General features: G+C 38.0%; 1 protein-coding gene across 5 annotated transcripts in view; it reads right to left on the bottom strand.

Moving 5' to 3' along the window:
* The window catches only part of LOC150109487 (dnaJ homolog subfamily C member 7-like), a 160,115-nt gene that overhangs the window by 101,090 nt on the left and 35,647 nt on the right, over positions 1-23,378 (bottom strand). The window contains exon 1 of one of the 5 annotated variants that reach the window (XM_090413264.1): positions 17,889-18,035. The exons of the other annotated variants lie outside the window; for them this stretch is intronic. The gene's annotated coding sequence lies outside the window, so the exon portion shown is untranslated. Of the gene's footprint in view, positions 1-17,888; positions 18,036-23,378 lie in introns of those variants that run through there. 5 annotated transcript variants of the gene reach the window in all.

Genomic DNA, 23,378 nt, shown 5'->3' with positions numbered 1-23,378 from the left:
GTAATCTCCAGTTAAATCAGATAGTTTTCACAGTTTCTCTCCCAATCATTTTAGGCATGGCAATCCTTTATTAACATCATCCAGTATTAATATAAAATAGTAAGACAAAATGGCAGCAATTTCTTCAAACAAATAATGAAATGACTGAAATTTTCTAACATGCACAGTTTCTACAATGGTTTTTTAGGGTTTAAAGGAATACCACTGAAAAACAAATACATACAATTACATGTAGTTTGTAATAATCAAAAGAGCAGGAGAGTTAATGAAGGAGAGATCAAAGTGGTGCTTATGAATGAAAAAGTGAATAGCAAGAATATAGAGATTGACAGAACAATTGTGCACGACAAACCAAGAAAAGGGAAGACTCAAAGTGGACAGGGGAACACAGCATGAGAAAGGTTGATGCTTAAACAGGATGTGAATCCATGTGTAGACAAAAAGGGAAGGGGATGACTGGGATGTAAGGGAAAACTGTCGGATTTGAAGAGGTTTCTGGGATGAGTAAGGAGAAAAAGAAATGGCTCAAGGAAAGTATGGAGAGGTCTCATTTGATAAGTGGTATCAGTGAAACTTGTTATAGATCCAGGAATGAGCTGTTATGTTTGTATACAAATGCTAGAAGTATTAGAAACAAGGGAATGAAATGGCTGCATTGATTGAATTCATTCACCCAAAAATTGTTGGAATAAGTGAGACATGGTTGGATGAGAATAATAGAGATGGAAGGGCATGATGTGTTTCATGAAGATAGAAAGGGTAAACAGGAGGTGTAGTGCTATTGATGATAGAAAAAGAGTTATATGCATACAAGGTACAGACAGATGCAAGGGTGAAATAATGGTAGTGGTTTTAGGCAGTATGGTGTGAGATAGAAGTGAAAAGAATGAAATATTTCATTGGATGTTGTTATAGACCTGGTAATGTGGAGAGTAGTGACAAGGAAATGTATAAGCAAATTACCAAGCAAATAGGAAAAGGATGATTTTAATTATGACAATATAGATTGAGATGACGAGATAGCAACTGGAAGTAAAGAAAATAATGGCCAACTATCTCAGGCAGTATGTAACAGAGGGCAAACAAGGATTGAGTGTCTAGGATTTGATCATATCATCAGAGGATGTTATTATAAATGAAGTGTCAAATCACCCTCTAGTTGGTGAGAGTGTAAATACTTCATGGGTAGCATTCACCCATGAAGTGATTACCTGGGTGATTGCCTACAGTATTAGGACTTCTATGAGGGAAAGTTATATGTGGAACTACAAGGCTGGTGGTGATTATGAGAAGCTCAGGAGACAGCTTGCAGCTGTAGCATGGAATGAGAAGTTGGGTGGAAAGGAGATCAATACTGCTTGGGTGATATTCAAGAATTATTCAAGGATATTCAAGGAAAGGACATGTGTAACTACAAGGCTGGCTATTATGAAAACCTCAGAAGAAGCTTACAGCTGTAACATGGATTTGTTAATTTATTACATGGATTTTGGGTGTAAAGGAGATCAATGTTGCTTGGGTGATGTTCAAGAACTATCTAGTAGAAGCAATGCACAAATGTATTCCAAAGGTCAGATGGTTAAATAAGGTAGGTGTGAAATGGATGAATGAAGAGATTAAGCATGCAATACTGAGAAAAAAAGGGTTTATGGAGGCAACATAAGAGAAGTGGTAATAATCAATTCCATGAGGAATACAAAGAACGGGTGAGGAAGTTAACTCAGTTCAATATGTAACCAGCAAAAAAAAAAAAAAGATTATGGTAGGATGGCATTGATTGGAGAAAATGTTATAAGGACAACTGCAGCAGAGGACATAGTTGAGATATTTAATGAGTAGTTAATAAAAGTCTTTCATCCTTGTTGATGTGACATCATGGAAAGTTTGAGAGCAGTAGATGATGGGGAGGAGTACCTGACTGTGAGTAAGGAAGAGGTATATGGGAAATTAAGCAAATGTAAGACTCATATTAATAAGGCTGTGGGACTTTATGATATATCACTGCATGTTTTGAAGGAATGTGCCAAGGAAGTTTATATCTTAACATATTTGTTTAATATGAGTCTTACACTGGGTCAAGTTCCAAAGGAGTGGAAGGACAAGATTTTACCATTTCGTAAAGGAAGTGACAGAATTCAAGCATAAAATTATAGGCCAATCTGTATGTCAGGTGTTGGAAGGCTGGTGAGAATCAGGATCCATAATTCGGTTGATAACAATGACATTATATTTGATGGACAGCATGGATTTGCTAAAGGGAGGTTATGTTTTAGTAATCTACTTACTTATTACAGTAAGACGACAGCAGCATTGGAAGTTGGAGATCGATACACGGCAGTATGCTTAGACTTTGTGAAGGCTCTTGATAGATTGATGGAGGTTTTTTCACTTGGCTATGCTACCAATTATATATTTGGTTTAATCCTTTATCCATGTGTAAGCAAACAAATTTGCGCCTGAAGTATTTTCAGGACTGGGGCAACTCGTCGTAAAGGTGGAGTAAGTTCGGATCACTTGCCTTAGTATCTCCCATAATGCAAAGCATATCTCCTTGCAGACATGTATAATGCTATGCATGAAGAGAAGGGCCACTACCCTGACTGGTTTCAACCTTTATTGAATGTTCAAGTACAGGTCAAACTCCAAAAACCAGCATTGTTCCCCTCAGTGACAGGCACACCCTGACACTGAGAAGAACTCTCAGAATTGGTTGGCTCTACACCATGGTAGGCTCATCCCACCACCGAAGCAACAGCCATGCCTCAGTTAACTTCATGGGCTACAATATTGCCATTCATCCCCCCCCCCACCTCACCCCACCCAAGACCTGGGTGACAGCAACAGCTGAGCCTCAGTTAAAACTCATGGGCTACAGCATTGCCATTCATCACCCAAACTTCCAACTGGTTTTGAATTTTTTTGAAGTCTCATCAGTGGGAGCCTGACCCAGAGGTGGTGACACAAAGGTGAAAGTAATGCAGAAGTCATATCACCATATATCCATTGCCAAAAGGTGTCAACACCTTATTATTAAAATTCTCTAGATTAGAAATAGTTGATGGAAGTTTTTTTACTTGGCTATGCTAACAATTATATATTTAGTTTAATCCTTTATCCAAATGTAAGCAAACAAAGTTTGTGCCTGAAGTATTTTCAGGACTGGGGCAACTCGTAGTAAAGGTGGAGTTACACTTGGATAAAGGATTAAACCAAATATATAATTGGTAGCATAGCCAAGTGAAAAAACTTCCATCAACTATCTCTAATCTAGAGAATTTTAAATGATGATACCTTTTGGCAACTGGTATATGGTGATATGACTTCTGTATTACTTCCACCTTTGTATCACCACCTCTGAATCTGGCTCCCACTTATGAGACCTCAATAAAGGTTGAAACTGGTGTGGGTAGTGGCCCTTCTTTTAATGCTATGCAGCATTAAGGGAAGGGCCACTACCCTTCCCTCAATAATTGGCTCTTGATAGATTACTGCATGATAAGTTGAGAGTCAAACTAGAGCAAAAGGGATTGGATATTAGACTAATGCATTGGATTGGGAATTAGTTGTCTGATAGGTATCAACAAGTTGTGTATGGAGGGAGCAATATTCCAGAAGAGGAAAGTCACTTGTGGTGTGCCTCAGGGGTCTGGTTCAGAGCTATTGCTGTTTAACTTGTATGATAATGATATTGGGGAAGATTTGAATGAGGATATAGAGTTGTTTGCAGATGATGAAAAGCTGGGACAAACTATGAGGAGTAGAGCAGTTGTGGCTTTACAAGCAGACTTTGAATAGACTGAGTGAATGGGCACAGGAGTGAGTATAACAGTTCAATGCTGCAAAATGTATGGTTTTAAAATTTGGAAAACAAAGATGCTATGTAGAATTTACTCATGGGGATATATTGTTGGAGGTGGAGGAAATAAGAGATCTTGAGGTGATAGTGGATAAGGATCTCAAATTTAGGGGACATATTACCAAAATTGTGAGGACAACACAACAAATTCTGGGAATGATGCAAAGGACATTGACTTGTAGAAATAAGAAGATTTTTATTCCATTGTATAAAGCTCCGATTAGGTCACATATGAACTACTGTGCACAGATTTGGTCACCTGTTTTTCAAAAGGATGAAGAGATGTTGGAGAGGGTCTAGAGGTGATTGATCAAAATAGTTTCTAATCTCTGGAATGTTGAGTATTAAGAAAGATTGAGACGATGCAATTTGCAGTCTAGTGGATAGGAGGAAGAGGAGTGATATGATAGAGATGTACAAGTTTGTAAGGGGTTGTTATAGGATTAATGTTGAAGAGTTTTTTCATAAAAATACCTCTTCAACATAGTGGGAGACTGGAGGAGAACAAGAGGTCATCCCTGGAAGGAGGATGTGATATAAGGAGGGAGTGAGAAGCAGGTTTTTTCATGGAGAGTTGTGAATGATTGCAATGCATTTCCTGAGAGTATGATTGATCTCTGCAGAGAATTTGAATGTGTTTAAAGGCATGGTATGTTGAGATGTGTGAGATGAGTCTGTGACTCTCATGGAGTCTAGGAAGTTCCATTTTAGGATGATGATAATAATAATAATAATTTGTAATTAAACTTTCAAAAGTAACACTACTTATTTCACCATATCTCAATATAGACACCCTCAGTAACAAAGACCATATCCAGGTGAATTAGTACAATATTTTATTCCAAGCTGGCACAGTCATCCTGATAATTTCCATATTTCATTTTGAAAACTAAATAAATGAAGCATTTTCCCCACCTGATATTAAATACCAGAAACTATACTATGTGACCATGAATTATCCAGACACCATAGGTCTTCTACAAGTCCTAAGGGATATAGTTATTATAATAAATTTAGTTTAATCCTTTATCCAAGTGTAAGTAAAGAAAATTAGTGCCTGAAGTATCTTCAGGACTGAGGCAACTCGTAGTAAAGATGGACCAAGCTCTCATCACTCCTTGTCTCAGTATCTCCCATAATGTCAAGCACATCTCCTTGTGGAGATGTATAATGCTATGCATTAAGGGAAGGGCCACTTCCCAGGCCGGTTTCGACTTTTATTGAGGTCTCATCAGTGGGAGCCAGACCCAGAAGTGGTGATACTAAGGCAGAAGCAATGGAGAGATCATATTTATCTGTACGAGTTGCCAAAAGGTATACCACCTAATTATTAAATTACTCTGGATTTAGAGAAAGATGTTGGAAGTTTATTTTACACTTGGTTAGATTATAATAAATTTAGTTTAATCATTTATCCAAGTGTAAGCAAAGAAAGTGGAAATAAACTTCCATCTTTCTCTAAATCCATCATCATCATCAAATTCCTGCCATGTACCCTCAAGGGGTGTACAGGATATGATAGTACTACATGAAAAATTTACATCATTACTAACTTCCTATCTACAATTTTCCTCCAGATCAGTGTGCTATTTGTCAAGACTCCAATATTATCAGATCTTATATTTCATCGTCAAAGGAACTTTGTACCCTATCAAACCACCTATATCTTGGTCTTCCTCTGGGTCGTTTTCCTGCCAACCTGGCAGAGAACACCTGTTTTGCCAATCTTTCCTCACCCATTCTGTTTAAATGACCATACCCACCTAAGATTAGCTCTGCTAACGCATTCCTCGATGCTGACAATTTCAAGTTCTTTCCTAATATACTCATTTTTAATATGATATTCCCATTGATGCCATCTGTTCACACCTCTAATCTTTCTCAGGACTCTCATATCTGTAGTCTCTAGTCTTTGGTCAAGTGTTTTACTTCAGACCCAGCTCTCAGATCAATAAATTAAAACTGGTTTGAACACTGTCTTGTATACAGCTAATTTAGTGTTCCGACTAATTTCTCTCTTATTCCATGTGAATTTATTCAACTGACCTTCTACTATACCAGCTTTATTGATTCTGTTGTTTATTTCCATATTTAATTTACCATCTTCACTAAAAATCGTGCCTAAGTAGGTGAAATGTTTTACTTGTTCAACAGGTTCACAATGCAGTTGACATTTTCAACGATTCTGCCTATTTTCAGTGTCTTTGTCTTTTTATTGCTGACCTTCATACCATATCTATTACAACAATTACTCAATTTAGTCAAAGAATCTTGCAGACTTGTAGTGGATTTACTGATAAGTATAACATCGTCCGCATAAAGCAAAGAGCTGACATTAACATCTCCAATTTCGATATCATGTTTAATACCACTTTCATTCATAATGTGATCCATATAGATAATGGATAACAGAGAGGTTAATGTACATCCTTGTCTCACACCAGATTTAACATTAAACCATCTTCCTGTACTTCCTTCAATTCTAACTGCTGACTTACAACTCAAATAAAGTCAAGCAAAATTATATCAAGCAATACTTAGTATAATGCTCATTGACACCATACAACTGTAGCATATTGAATAGCTTCTCTCTTGGCACCTTATCATATGCCTTTTCCAGATCTATAAAACTCAAATAGAGATCTTTGTTATATTCCCGTGATTTCTCTACTATTTGTCGTAAAGTGATCTGATCCTGACAGCCTCTATTTGACCTGAATCCAGCTTGTTCTTCACCAAGCTTTTTTTCCACAATTCTTCTCAACCATTTCTCAAGTATACTTGCATATATCTTACCAGGAACACTCAGTAGGGAAATACCTCTAATTCTCGCATTCAGTTTTATTTCCCTTTTTATATATGAGTACTATTAGAGCTCTACTCCAATCATCAAGAATTCGTCCCTCTGTGCAGGCTCTCTGAACTATGCAGCGCAGCCACTGTAAGACTTTTATACCACCATACGTTAGCATTTTTTTATTATTATTATTATTATTATTCAGGCCTCCAAGGAGTCAAAAGACTCGTCGAGGGAGGTCCTTCCTAAGACATAAAGTCTGTCAAGACTCATCGAGGGGAGGTCCCCCCCTGAGAAACACAAAGCTTATCATACCACTCTTTAAAGTCACTGACCGTTCTCGCTCCCACCACTCCATCAGGCAATGCATTCCACGGCTCAACCACCCTCCACCCCTCCACACAAAGAAACCACTCCTTACCCTCTTGCTCACAGTTTCCTTTCGTAACTTCCAGGGATGGCCTCTTGTCATCACTCCTTCCCGCTGATCAACCAAGCGAAAGAACTCCCCAGTGTCAACCCTGTAACCACCTCTCAACAGTTTAAAAGTCTCAATCATATCACCTCTCCTTCTTCTATCCGCCAAACTCTGCAGTCCACATTCTCTCAGCCGATCCTCATAACTATCATTGTACAGTCCTGAAACCATCTTTGTCATCCGTCTTTGTATCCTTTCCACAGTTAATTTATCCCCTTCAAATCCTGGGGACCAAATCTGAGAACAATAGTCCAAGTGTGGTCTGATCAGAGACTTATACAACGGAATGATAACCCTCTTATCTCTGCAGGTCAGTGTCCTTCTCATAATAGCAGCAATCCTCTGTGTTACCTTCACCACCTTTGCAATATGTCCCCTAAACTTCAGGTTTCTATCAATCATCAACCCCAGATCTCTTGTCTCCCCTACTTCCTCCAGTATAACTCCTCCCATAGAGTATGCAGCATCCCATCGATGTTTCCCAAACCTCAAGACCTTACATTTTGCTGCATTAAACTGACAGAGAGAGGAAAAATAGTGTGCGTGTTGCCTAGGTATGATAATGATGAGCTGAGCAGAAGAGCGGTGATATTGAATGGCATAATAGCGAGAATGTGTGACAAGAGAGGACTGGTATATGTGGATGCTTGGAGTGCATTTGAGGAAAGAGAGGAGTTGTATGCGAGAGACCGTTTACATTTGAATGAGGAAGGGCGTAGGCATCTGGAGAGATTGCTGTTCTGAACGAGTCAGTGTGTCCCAGGGAGGATGATAGCAGGGGTGGCCTCTTGTGGGAATGGATACTTGGGAGAAGGGAGACAATGTCAGGTAACACTGAGCCCAGTGGAGTCTAGAAAGGATAAGGCTGGGTATAGAAACAATGGCATTTATATGCTGTATACTAATGCCAGGAGTATCCGGAATAAGGGAGAGGAATTGGTGGCGCAGATAGCATCAGCCTGGCCAAAAATTATTGCGATCACTGAGACGTGGTTGACAGAAGAGGATATAAAAACAGGAATAGAAGTCGCTGGGTATAGCATTTTTCGTCAGGATAGGAGGGGAAAGCGTGGTGGTGGGGTGCTGCTTATGATAAGTGATGACCTATGTCCTCTAAGAGTGGAGAATTTGGAAGGAAGTGAGACAAATGATTTTGAGAGCGTATGGTGTGAGCTAGAGGTAGGCAAGACAGGATATTTAGTGGGGTGTTGCTACAGACCCAGGAGCACAGAGGATGGGGACCAGGAGATGTTTAGACAGCTAAGTTTGGCAAGTGCAAGAAGAATGATTGTTATGGGAGATTTTAACTTCAGTAGTATAAATTGGAGAGAGGAACATGCATGTAACAATAGGGGAATGGAATTTCTAGAATTCTTGAGGGACAAATGTCTTAGGCAACATGTAACAGAGGGAACAAGAGGTTCAAAAATTTTGGATTTGGTTATAGCATCAGAAGAGTTGATAATAACTGAGTTGACGTCTCTCCCACCAGTTGGAGAGAGTGACCATATGGTGTTGACATGGAAAATGAATAGACATGCACTTATGTGGAATTATAAGGCAGGTGATTATAATAGTCTTAGACGTCAACTTCGGGAAGTTTCATGGAGGGAGGAATTGGACGGCCGGGATATCACCAGTGCGTGGGAAATTGTGAAAGAATATTTGTTATCAGCAATGGTAAGTTGTATACCACGAGTGAAGAAGAGGGCGCAATTTGGAGTAAAGTGGATGACAAACAACATTAAACAGGAACTGCATGCGAAAAAGAGGCTATGGAAGAGATATAAGGAGACAGGTGAAGAGAGGATGGGTGAAGAATATAAGACACAGGCCTGAAGAGTGACTCGTGTGGTAAGGAAAGCGAAACTGGAATATGAGAGGAGATTGGCCCTAAGATCCAAAGAAAATCCTAGGGAATTTTTTAGCTATGTGGCCAGTAGGAGGAGAAATGACTGTGGAAGAATGATATTGTGGGATAAAAATGGGAATAGAGTGACTGATGCAGAGGACATAGTGGAATTGTTCAATGAACACTTTATTGGAGTATTTCATCCTAGAGGAGTCAGTTTTAATGCTAGAGGGATAGGACTGGTACGAGGTCTGGAGGTACAGGAGGAGAGTGTGTTTCAGATACTGAGTACTCTGGATGTCAGTAAAGCTGTGGGACTGGATGGTATTTCGCCACGAGTTTTGAGAGAATGTGCTAGCGAATTGACAATACCTTTAACGTGGCTTTACAATGAAAGTCTGGCTTTGGCAAAGGTGCCCAGGGAATGGAAGGAAGGTAAGATAGTGCCATTGCATAAGGGTGGTAACAGACTGGAAGTGTCTAATTATAGGCCAGTCTGTGTGTCATCAGTAGTTGTTAAGATCTTGGAGAAAGTAGTGAGGGACCGTGTACAGCATTGGGCAGATGAGGGTAATGTTATCTGTGAGAATCAACATGGATTTGTGAAAGGACGCTCTTGTTTTAGCAATATGCTAGCCTTTTATAATAAAGTTACAAGAGCATTAGATGAGGGAAAGGCATATACTGCAATTTTCTTAGACTTGGCGAAGGCATTTGACAGGGTGCCACATGATAAGCTGATATTTAAGTTGCAGCACATGGGTCTGGATGTCAGATTGGTCAACTGGATTCAGGATTGGCTGTCTGATAGGTATCAGAGAGTTGTGTATGGTGGAGCAGTTTCCAGGAGGCAGAGGGTTACCAGTGGGGTCCCACAGGGCTCAGTACTAGGACCTATATTGTTTAACCTTTATATCAATGACATAGCCAGTGGATTGCAGGGGGATGTTCAGTTGTTTGCGGATGATGCGAAGCTGGGAAGGATTATTAGTAATAGCGCAGATGTGGTGGCCCTGCAAGAGGATTTGAATAAGCTAGATAGTTGGGCAAATGAATGGGGGTGTCAGTCTGGTCGAATATCATCTAGTCCTGCTGCCTTTCCACATTTCAAGCATTTGATGGCTTTTTCTACTTCAAGTATGGATATGTATTCCTGACTGTATGCCTGTTGAGTGTTTTTTACCACTGTGCTGTCATCACTGCTTGTTTCATTTAGCAGTTTTTCAAAGTAATTACTCCATACTTCAAGGATATCTTTTTCTCCCGTTTTCATGTCACCTTTATCATCTCTAATTCCTTTTATAGCACTCTTTCCTCCATTCTTAAGCTTCTTCAACAACCTCCAGAATATTTTGCCACCTTCTTGATATTTATTTTCTATATTCTTGCCAAAGTCCTCCCATGACTTTTGTTTAGCTAGTTTTACACAGTGTTTAGCTTTCTTACATTTGTCTCTGTATTCTCTAAGAGCACAAGCTGACTTATTTGCCAGGAACTTTTGATATGCTTTCTTCTTTTCCTTCACTGCCTCTTTAACTTCCTGTGTCCACCATGGAGTTCTGATTTTTCTATCCTTGCAGACAACCTCACCACATGCCTCTCTGGCAGAATCAATCAATGTTTTCTTCAGAGTTTGCCACTGAATCTCCAAGGTTTGATTCATGTTCTCAAACTCTTTCATTTTTTCTTCAATAATCTTTGTGTATTTTAGTCTACTGTTCACATCTGAGAGCTGCTCAACTTTTATTCGCTTTAAAACTTTCTTACATGTTATTCTTTTCAATATGAAATTCAATTTTATCTGCTCAAGACTAAATAGTGATCACTTCCTCTGTACACTCTGGTGTCCTGCACCATGGAGAAAACATCACTATCAACAATAACATAGTCAATGAGACTTTTCTTATTCCTTGCCTCTTCTCTCCATGTGAATTTGTGCACATTTTTATGTTGGAACATGGTGTTAGTAATAACCAGTCCATGTCCTGAGCAGAAATCCAACAGGTATTTGCCATTATTATGGGCTTTGGTCTTTTCTCCAAATTTTCCCAAAATATTTTTGTATGTCTGACAATCATTTCCTACTCTGCTATTTAGATCCCCAACAAGGACCAAGTTTTCCTTTTTCATTGTATCAGATGCTTTCTCTAAACCCTCAAAACATTCCTCCACTTCTACCTGAGTAGAACCTTCTGTGGGACCATAGGCACAAATAAGTCTCATTGTCCAGTTCCCCATTCTCATATTTGCCCACATTATTCTACTTGAGACTGCCTGCCATTCAAGAAGATTAGCTTCGTATTTAGTGTTGAATACTATGGCTACTCCTTTTCCTTGATTGTCATTGCCTGAATATAACATTTTGTATTTATTGCTCAGAAACATCTCACCAGTTTTTGTCTTTTTTGTTTCAGTCACCCCTATTATGTCGATCTGGTACTTATCTAATTCCTCAGCTAGCTCCATTTTTTTGCCATTCAGGCTTCTTATGTTGATAGTACCAATCTTTAACTCTGGTGATGTTGAGTTGGGGTGTGCTTTCAGAGTAATTTAATAATAAGGTGGTACACCTTTTGGCAACTTGTTTAGGTAAATATGACCTCTCCATTGCTTCTGCCTTAGTATCACCACTTCTGGGTCTGGCTCCCACTGATGATACCTCAATAAAGGTTGAAACCAGTTGCAAGCTTGGGTGATGAATGGCAATGCTGTAGCCCGTTATGTTTTAACTGAGGTTCGGCTGTTGCTGTCACCCAGGGCAGCAACAGCCGAAAGTGTGTGTATGGGGGGGGGGGGTAATGAATGGCAATGCTGTAGCCTGTAAAATTAAGTGAGGCACGTCTGTTGCTGTTACCCTTCAGATGAGCAAATGAGCAGCTCTGCTCTGTGGCTGGAGGAGCTTGCCAAGGCGTAGAGCCAACCAGTTCTCAGAGTTCTTCTCATTGACAGGGTGAGCCTGTGATTGAGGGGGAACGACGCTGGGTTTCTGAATTTTTGATCCTGCGGGTTGCTCATTATTGGGTGATCCAGGGGATCTCACAAGTTTTTGGAGAGGTTACCCTGCACTTAAACAGGGAAACCAGTCTGGGTAGTGGCCCTTCCCTTAATGCACAGCATTATACATGTCTGCAAGGAGATGTGTCTTGCATTTTGGCAGATACTGAGACAAGGAATAATGAGAGCTTGGACCACTTTTACTATGAGTTGCCTCAGTCCTGAAGATACTTCAGGTGCAAACTTTGTTTGCTTACACTTGGATAAAGGATTAAACTAAATTTATTATTGTCTAACCAAATGGAAAATAAACTTCCAAGGATATAGTTATTATGTGAGTTACTGCAAATACAAATGCTTCAAAACTTAGCAGTTTCTAAATATTCTAGCCAATATGATAAATCAAATCAAGTCTTGCATTTGAAAAGTGGCACAGGCTAGACCAATTATAGATTCAAAAATGACTTCAGTTTCTTTACACATGCCAAGAATAAGGAGGAAAGAATCTGTGACAGTGATCAACAAGGATTCGGACAAATCAGCCTAAAAAAATCATTGGAATATGTAAGACAATGTTTGACGATGATGGCATACTGACAGGAACAGAAATGAAGAAATATTGAGTTTTCCCATGATGATAAGAAAGGGGGGGGGGTATGCTCTCCTGAAAGTGAAGATATAGAGAAGAGGAACAATAGTGGCAGTGGTTCTAAAGTAGTATATGTAGTGGATGTAGACAAGATGAGCTAGATGAGATATTTAGTGAGAGTTTGTTATAGGCCTGGAAATGTGGTGGGTGACAATAAGATACTTCATAAGATTGGTTTATCATCATCATGGTCATCATTATCATCAATTTCCTGATATGTACTCCCAAGGGGGATGTTCAGGTTACTATGACAGTACTATATAATTAAGTTTACATTATTACTAATCTCCTATCCACAATTTTCCTTCAAATTAGTCTCTAACTTGTGAACACTCCAATATTGTCATATCTAACATTTCATTCTTCTAAGTCACTTCTGACTGAATCAATCCACACAGACCATGGTCTTCCTCTGGATCTCTTTCCTACCATCTTGACATCAAACACTTGTTTTGCTAACCGTTCCTCACCCATTCTATTTAAGTGGCCATACCACATTATATTAGCTCTGCTAATATTCTTGAATGCCAATAGTGTCAAGTTCCTTTCTAATATCTTCATTTTTAATATGATTCTGCCACTAATGGCATTAGGTTCACTCCTCTAATTTTTCTCAGAACCCTCATATCTGTAGTCTCTATCTGTGACCAAGTGCTTTATTTCTGACCCAACTCTCAGATCCATAACTTAAAACTGGTTTGAATATTGTTTTGTATACTGCTCGTTTGATGTTTTGGCAAATTTCTCTTATTCCATATAAATTTATTCAGCTTGCTACCCAACATACCAGCTTTGCTTATTCTGTTGTCTATTTCCAGATTTAACCTGCCATCTTCACTAAAAATGTGACTAAATAGCTGAAATATTTACTTGTCCTATAAGGTAGTGAAGGTAACGCGGAGGATTGCTGCAATAATGAGAAGGACACTGACCTTCAGAGATAAAATGGTTATCATTCCGTTGTATAAGACTCTGATCAGACCACACTTAGACTATTGTTCTCAGATCTGGTCCCCAGGATTTGAAGGGGATAAATTAACTGTACAATGTGTCGTGACTGTACAATGTTAGTTATGAGGATCAGCTGAGGGAGTGTGGCCTGCAGAGTTTGGTGGATAGAAAGAGGAGGGGTGATATGATTCAGACTTTTAAACTGTTGAGAGGTGGTTACAGGGTTGACACTGGGGAATTCTTTCGCTTGATTGAACAGCAGGAAGGAGTCATGACAAGGGGCCATCCCTAGAAGTTATGAAAGAAAACTGTGAGAAAGGGAGTGAGGAGTGGTTTCTTTGCATGGAGGGTGGTTGAACCATGGAATGCATTGCCTGATAGAGTGGCGAGAGCGAGAACGGTCAATGCATTTAAGGAGTGATATGATAGACTTTGTGTTTCCTAGGAGGGACCTCCCTCAATGAGTCTTGATAGACTTGTGTTTCTTAGAAAGGACCTCCCACGATGAGTCGTTTGACTCCATGGAGGCCTGGATAATAATAATAATAATAATAATAATAATAAAATTCAGCATACAGCTGAATATATTTTCTATGTTCCTGGTTTCATAGTTTTGGAGTTTTTATTGCTGATTTTCATGCCAAATTTGTTACAGCTGTTATTTAATTTAGTTAGAGAATCCTGGAAACTTGCACTAGATGTGTTTAGGAGTACAACATCATCTGCATAAAGCAGAGAGCTAAGTTTGACATCTCTAATTCCAATATTAGGCCTAGTGCCACTTTCTTTCATAATGTGATCCATATAAATGATGAATACGAGTGGAGATAATGTGCATCCTGGTCTTACCCCTGATTTTACATCAAACCATCTTCCTTATTTCCTTCAATTCTAAATGCTGACTGACAACTTAAATATAGACTATGTAATGCTCTGTATAATGTTCCATTCACCCCATAATAAAAGTTCTGTAGTGTTTTGTAGAGTTTTTCTCTGGGCATCTTGTCATATGCCTTTTCCAGATCTACAAAACTTAAGTAAAGATCCTTGTCATATTCCTGCAGTTTCTCAACTATTTGTCTTAAAGTGAAAATCTGATCTTGACAACCTTCATTTGGCCTGAACCCAGCTTGTTCTCCAAGTTTCTTTTCCACAATCTTTCTCAACTTCTTTTCAAGTATGCTTGCATAAATCTTACTTGGAACACTTAATAGAGAAATTCCTCTGTAATTCTCACATTCAGTTTTATTCTCTTTTTTTTTTATAGATAGGTACTATGAGAGCCCTACTCTGATGATTGGGAATTTGACCTTCTGACCAGGTCCTCTGAATTATGCAGTGTAGCCACTGCAAAATTTTTATACCTCCAGACTTAAACATTTCTGGTCAAATTTCATCTGCTCCAACTGCCTTTCCACATTTCAAGTTTTAAACAGTTTATCTATCTCAAGTATTGACATGTATACCTCTTTGCATTCCTCTTGAAAATTTTCTAATAAGGATCTGTCACTGCTTGGTTCGTTTAACAGTCTTCCAAAGTAATTACTCCAGACATCTAGGCTATTCTTATCTTCAGTTTTAATGTCACCTTAATCATCTTTGATTCCTTTTACAGTACTCTTTCCTCCATTTCTTAGCTTCTTCAATAGCCTCGAGAAAATTTTGTCATCTTCCTGATATTTATTTTCCATACTCTTACGAAAGTCTTCCCATGCCTTTTGTTTAGCTATTTTTACACACAGCTTAGCTTGATTACATTTTTCTCTGTATTTTCTTTATGGTATTTGCTGACTTATTTGCTGGGAATGTTTGGTATGCTTTCATCTTTTCGGACTGCTTCTTTAACTTCTTGTGTCCACTATGGTGTTCTTATTTTTCTATCCTTGTAGACAACTTCATCACATACCTCCCTAGCTGAATCAATCAAATGTCTTCTTCAGAATTTTTCACTGGGCCTACAAAAGTTTGGTTATTGTTTTCAAACTGATTCAATTTTTTTTTTCAATAATGTTTGCACAAATGAATCTACAATTCTACCTTTAAAAGCTGCAACTTTAATTATTTTTAAAAGTTTCTTATATACTGCTTTTTCCAATGTGATATCCATTTTTATCCTACTAATTAATAATCCTCTGTACACTCTTGTATCCTGAATCAGCATGAAGATATCACTATCAACAATGATGTAGTCAATGAGGCTTTTCTTATTTCATCTTCTCTCCATGATTGGTTTAGTGAATAAGAAAGGGATGATTTTTAACATCTAGTAAAATCAAGTTCAAAAAGTTGCAGGACATGTTTTTTGTATGGAAAATGACAGTATTTTTAAGATTATAAATAGTAAAAACTCTTGGTAATCAAGAACAAGATGGATAGATACCATTAGCGAAGATAGCAAAATCATATTACAATGTTCACACTAAGATGTAAGGTCCTGGACAGGCAGGGTTAGAGGCAACAAATCCAGAAGGTATGATTTGAGCTATGGAGCCATAGGTCAGAAAATGTTTGGTTCTGAGATCACATATTTTTAAACATATTACAAGTTTAATAAAATAACAATATAACCCTACAAGTTTTGTAACTTGTCAGCCTTACATTGTTAGGGGTACTAACAAAAGTTATACACAAAAAATAAGACTAGAAACAATTAATTACACATAGCAGATGTTCTACACAAATGTTTATTAGAACTGGCATTAATAACTCTCTCACTCTCTGTGCCAAAACCATTCAAATGTGTGTGATAACTAAAAAACTGCTGCACAGTCCAACTCCAAACCTATAGAATAAACTTTTTTTTCTCCACTTTTGTTCATCCTCTTTTACTACTGCCTTCCAGAACAGTCCCCCACCTTATGTATTTCCCAAGGATTACTAACCACAGCTCTTCAAATCAAATGCAAACAAATTCCTTCTTGTCCATCCATGGTACAAGCATAGGTTGATCAACCTCTCATGAAGATAGAATATTCATTAAAAAATAAATTTTAAAAAATATATATATTTTTAAAATTTTATAAAGAAATTTTGAAAGAGATCAAATAATGTTTTTTTCATTGCCTTAGTCCCCCCGCTCCCAACACCATATTTAACAATCCATTCTCAAAACTAAAGTCTAAATCTGTCCCAAGTTAAGTCATCACTAATAGTCAGTATTTCAGCTTCAAGTATAAATATAACACCCAATATACAAACCACATTCAGCAACTGTTATTTTGAAGAAAACTTTCACTGTAAATAAATCTTTATAGTGCAACAACAATTAGTTTTTGAATCCATTAAGATTTACTTGAATTGTATTTAATGCTTTTGAGTGCATTCTGGTGTCTAAGCACACATTGATATACATTGATAGATTGAGAGTTGGTGGGTTGCAGAAGTAGGTTGATAAGCACAGAAGAGTGATTCTGATAGAAACATTTAAGTTACTAAAAGGGTTTTATAGGATTGATGCAGGAAAAATATTTCATCAGTTGGCTAGTGGTGGAATAACAAGAGGTCATCCCTGAAAATTAAGTAAGAGTGTGGTTTATAATGTTTACTACCCGCATAATGTTACCACTACCCACACAAAATATTGTGTGGATAGTTTGGGTCTCCTGCGAATAGTCTTCGTATTCCATGGAGATGCCCATATAATAATAATGTATACTTATTTCATATTGTAATGTAATATGATGTAATACTTCTTATATAATGCGTGTAACTGTTAATAGTATAAACACTCTCTCAATGAGTCGTTGATTCAAGGAGAGTTAATGTAATAATAGTCATCAAAATTATAACACAGTTTAAACGATCTTTCTATAGAAATCATGAAGTGTGAAGTATGAAGAGTACAAATTGTACAATTTGAAAGGTTGATTATATTAACTGTTATTACATGAACTATTCCATATTGAAAAAAAAAAAAAAATTTTGATTTAAACATTAAAGCTAAGAAAATTTTAAATCCAGCTAATTTCAGTTTACTCAGCAATGATTAGTCTCCAAGAGTAAAAAAAAGAGTGTCATTCTCATTCATCTTTAATTACAATTCTAGCAATGTGCATACAAATGAATGCTACATACACTTATGAACATAATGTAGACAGCTTTTATTTCTAAACTTGTGAAACACTCATCAGTGGAAAAAGTAATGAAACTAGAATAATATTATAAAAAAAACAATTAAATACAACTATCATTCAAATTCAGAAATTAAAACATAACAGTATTTAGGAAATGGTGGTGAAAAACCAAACAAAACTTCATAAAGTAAAATAACAAAAAATATTAATAAATAAAGAAAAATGTAACAAAACAAACCATTCTCTAATATGAGCAACAAAAATTAAGGGATGCACATGGCTGCATTACCAAAAGATCACACCAACCAGGTTCTTTAGCTGACTTCTTTTTATGACATGGAGGCCACCTCGCAGCCTTTGCAGATACTAAGCATGCTAATATCATTACTAACATTAAATAAGGAATAGCCTGGTATGAGAGATTTAGTGAAGGACAACATGCAGTCCAAAGAACTATTATTAGAAGTACAAGAGAACTTAACTTCAGCTGTTATCACAAGACTAATCCATTATGAACGTACAGGTAAAAGGAAAGGAAAGTCCATATGATGCTGAGGTATATAGAAAGGAGAAGAAAGGGGAATAAATAGCAAGAATGAAAATTTAAATTAGTTACTTAAAAATGTACAAAATTGGTTTCCTTTTATACTGATAATTCTAATTAACTTGTTCCCTATATAACTAAATATTAATACAATATTTTATCCAACTTGAAGTATAAAGTAGAAATTTACAAAATAAAAGATTTTTAATTAGAAGATTAAAAATAACAATAACAATGTAACTGTGTATGATGTTTATTTACAAATAATTATTAGAATAAGGACAATGCAAGGGAAAAAAGTCTTCTCAAAGTGTGAGCTTTCAAGGCAGATATGAGCAAGATGTTGAGAAAAGAAAAGGATACAGCTACAAGGATGTCCTCAAATAAAGAATTTTACTCTTGCTTTACTGTGCATCACAGTAAAGCAAGAGTAAAATAAAATAGACTGCTCAACATAGGACAATGACTAATACAAAGAAAAAATGATAACTGTTTGGCTTATAATGGAAGTAAGTTATGCTTGTCCCCAATTCCAAAATTATTAGGAACAAGGAATGAGAAGTTTGTAGTACTGACAGTCAGCTTATGTAAAAGTTGATTCTAATAATTTTTTGGAAACAAATATTTTATCAAAATCACTTAAAAGGATACAAGAAAGAGAAGAACATATATTGTTTATGATATCAGAAAAGTTATCAAGGAATCAATAGTAACAATTATTACATAACTGTTTCATATGAAGATGAGTTTTTTAGTGCAGTATATAGTAGATGGGAGAGAATCATTATAAGTGATGTCTCTAGACACTTGGGAACACTGAGGAAGGTAAATGAAATATTTACACAAATAAGATTTAAAAATGAATAGTGAATCATAATTATGGGAGAAATTACTTATGACCATGTAGACCAAACAGGAAATAGCATATTTCCTTAAAAACAAAAATAAATAAATAAATAAATATATATATTGTTTTGTATTACTAAAAGTTAGCATTAAATGACCTTACCTACTCCTTTTGGGGAATAAAAGGCATTAGCAGATTTATATTTATTATATATTATCATTATTAACATTTGACCTCCATGGAGTCAGAGACTCATCATGGGAGGTACACACTATTGCACACAATGCTCATCCAACCGTGCCTTAAACTGATTCAATGTATCTACATCCACAACACACTCAGGCAATGCATTCCACTCACCAACCACTCTCCATGCAAAGAACCTACTCTTCACTCCTCTGCTCACACCCTCTTTATACAGTTTCCAGTGATGACCTCTTGTCCTAGCCCCCTCTCCCATTCTATGAAAAATCTCCTCCATGTCGACATGATAACAACCCCTGACTAGCTTATATGTCTCAATCATATCCCTCCCCCCCTCTTCCTCCTATTCACAAGGCTCTGCAATTTGCATTCTCTCAATCTGTCCTCATACTTCACATTCCAAAGACCGCTGACCACCTTTGTGAATCTTCTCTGGACCCTTTCCAACATATCCTCGTCACCATGAAAACCAGGTGACCCAATCTGTGCACAATAATCCATATGAGGCCTGATCAAGGCCTCATATGGATTATATATGGAGGACCCTGTCATATGCATGTCAGGGTCCTCCGCATCATTGCCATTATCTGACGTCTTCGCAACTTGTGCAATGTGGCCCCTGAATTTCAGGTCCTTATCCACCATTACTCCTAGATCTCTCATCTCCTCTACTCCCATTAAAGTTTTCCCACTTTACATCCTATTGTTGCTTATCAAATCTCAAAACCTTACACTTTGCAACATTGAACTGATAGTTCCACTTACCTGCCCATTCATGCAATCTATTCAAGTCCTCTGTGAGGCCATAACATCCACTTGACTCTGCATTGCTCTCCCCAGTTTTGCATCATCTGCAAACAGCTGGATATCACTAGTTAAACCCAACCCACTATCATTAACATACAAACTGAACAATAATGGCCTCAAAACTGGCCCCTGTCAGTTTTGAGGCCATTATTGTTCAGTATCCCAAAAGAGAAGGTCACCACTAGTGACCTTTCTCTTTTGGGATACTGCAACCCCATATACAACTTTCTGATACCTATCTGACAGCCAGTTACTGATCCAGCACAGAAGTCTGTTATCCAATCCCATCTCTTTCAATTTATTTAAGAGCTTGTCATGTGGCAGTCTATCAAAGCCTTTGCAAAATCCAAGTACAACACTGTATATGCATCTCCCCTATCCAAGGTATATGTCACCTTGTTATAGTACATAAGTTAGTGAAACATGATCTCCCCCTTAACAAACCCATGCTGATAACCACTGAGAATACTACTGTTATCAATTTCTGTATCCTACTTCCCACCAATCTCTTCAGTAACTTCACCACAACTCTAGATATACAGACCAGCCTATAGTTTGAAGCTGCAGCCATATCCTTTATGCAGCGGAACAATTTTTACTCTCCTTCCACTCCCTTGGAACCTGTGCTATTGTAAGACTTTTATTAAACAGCCATGCCAATGCTACTGCCAATTCCCTAGAACATTCCCTTAAGATGCATGGTGATATGTCATCAAATCCTATTGCATTACTGACATCAATCTTATTTATTTCCTTAAATACCTCCTGATCACTCACAATTAAGCCATCCCCTCCTATGGTCTTTATTTATTCCACAAATCAGGATGAAACATGCTCATAAATCAAGATTCTGATCAGGATGAAACATACCTATAGATTGATCACTGAATACCTCAACAACTTCTTCTGCAGCAATTACCATTCTGCCACTTTCATCCTTTAACTTAATCTTACCATGACCATTCTTCCTTCTACTTGCCACATATCTAAAAAACTCTCTAGGGTTATTATTATTATTATTATTCAGGCCTCCATGGAGTCAAAAGACTCATCGTAGGAGGTCCTTCCTAGGAAACACAAAGTCTATCATACCACTCATTAAACTCATTGACTGTTCTCACTCTCACCACTTTATCAGGCAATGCATTCCATGGTTCAACCACTCTCCGTGCAAAGAAACCACTCCTCATCCTCTTTCTCACAGTTTCCTTTCATAACTTCCAGGGATTGCCCCTTGTCATGACTCCTTCCCACTGTTCAACCAAGCAAAAGAACTCCCCAGTGTCAACCCTGTAACCACCTCTCAACAGTTTAAAAGTCTCAATCATATCACCTCTCCTTCTTCTATTTACCAAACTCTGCAGTCTACATTCCCTCACCGATCCTCATAACTAACATTGTACAGTCCTGAAACCATCTTTGTTATCTGCCTCTGTTAACAGTACCCTTCCCACAGTTAATTTATACCCTTCAAATCCTGGGGACCAAATCTGAGAACAATAGTCTAAGTGCGGTCTGATCAGGGTCTTATACAACGGAATGATAACTCTTTTATCTCTGTAGGTCAGCATCCTTCTGAGTATTGCAGTAATCCTCTGGGTTACCTTCACCACCTTCACAATATGTCCCCTGACTTTCAGGTTTCTATCAATCATCAACCCCCAGATCTCTTTCTCCCGTACTTCCTCTAGTACAACTCCTCCAATAGAATATGAAGTGTCCCATCGATGTGTCCCAAACCTCAAGACCTTATATTTTGCTGCATTAAACCGACACCCCATTCATTTGCCCATCTGGCTAGCTTATTCAAATCCTCTTGCAGGGCTACCACATCTGCACTATTACTAATAACCCTTCCAAGTTTCATATCATCTGTAAACAACTGAATATCCCCCTGCAATCCACTGACAATGTCACTGATATAAAGGTTAAACAATATAGGTCCCAGTACAACCCTGTGGGACACCACTTGTAATCTTCTGCCTCTTTGAAACTGCCCCACCATACACAACTCTCTGATGTGTGTCAGGTGTTGTGGTTAAGTTGTTGGAGAAGCTTGTGAGAACTAGGATCCAGAGTTGGGTTGACAACAATGGTATTATCTTTGATGGACAGCATGGATCTGCTAAAGGGAGGTCATGTTTTAGTAATCTACTTGCTTATTACAATAAAGTGACTGCTTCCTTGGACAGAGGAGAAGAATACACAGTAATATACTTGGATTTCACAAAGGCTTTTGATAGAGTACCTCATGATAAGTTGACAGCCAAACTAGAGCAGATGGGTTGGATATTAGATTAGTGCATTAGATTGGAGACTGGCTATCTGATAGGTATCAGCAAGTTGTGTATGGGGGTGCGATATCCAGGAAAAGGAAAGTCACTAGTGGAGTGCCTCAGGGGTCTGTTTTAGGGCCATTACTGTTTAACTTGTATATTAATGATATTGGCAAAGATTTGGATGGAGATATTCAGTTGTTTGTAGATGATGCATAGTTGGGATGAACCATAAAGAGTAGGGAAGATCTTGTGGCCTTACAAGAAGACTTGAATAAATCGAATGATCGGGCACGGAAATGGGGATACGAGTTAATGTTGCAAAATGTAAGGTTTTAAAATTTGGAAAACAAATATGGGATGCAGAATTTATGCTTGGTGAGAATATATTGTTGGAGATAGAGGAAATAAGAGATCTGGGGGGTGATAGTGGATAAAGATCTAAAATTTAGGGGACACATCACCAAAACTGTGAAGACAACACAAAGGCTTCTGGGAATGATAAGGAGGACACTGACGTGTAGAAGTAGGGAGATTCTTGTTCCGTTGTATAAAGCTTTGATTAAGCCACACATGGACTATTGTGCCCAGATTTGGTCACCTGGTTTTCAGAAGGATGAAGAGAGATGTTGGAAAGGGGCCAACGGCGACTGACTAAGGTAGTTTCTTACCTCTGGAATGTCGAGTGAGGAAAGATTGAGAAGATGTAATTTGCAGAGTCTGGTGGACAGAAGGAAGAGGGGAGATATGATAGAGACCTACAAATTGGTAAGGGGTTGTTATAGGGTCAATGGTGGAGAAGTTCTACAGAGGATAGTGGGAGATCAGGGGAGAACCAGAGGTCATCCCTGGAAACTGTATGAAGAGGGTGTGAGTAGGGGAGTGAGAGGCAGGTTTTTTTCGTGCAGCGTTGTGAATGATTGGAATGCCTTACCTGAGAGTAGTGTCTGCAAGGAGTTTAAGTGTGTTTAAGACACTGTATGATGAGATTGTGTGTGTGTGTGTGTGTGTGTGTGTGTGTGTGTGTGTGTGTGTGTGTGTGTGTGTGTG

Source organism: Typopeltis vanoorti, chromosome 2 (genome assembly GCF_054136105.1).
Source record: "Typopeltis vanoorti isolate ZY-2024b chromosome 2, IOZ_Tvanoo_1.0, whole genome shotgun sequence".
Classification (NCBI taxonomy): domain Eukaryota; kingdom Metazoa; phylum Arthropoda; class Arachnida; order Uropygi; family Thelyphonidae; genus Typopeltis; species Typopeltis vanoorti.
The sequence above is the reverse complement of the archived record's forward strand: the minus strand, read 5'-3'. Positions and strand labels throughout refer to the sequence as shown.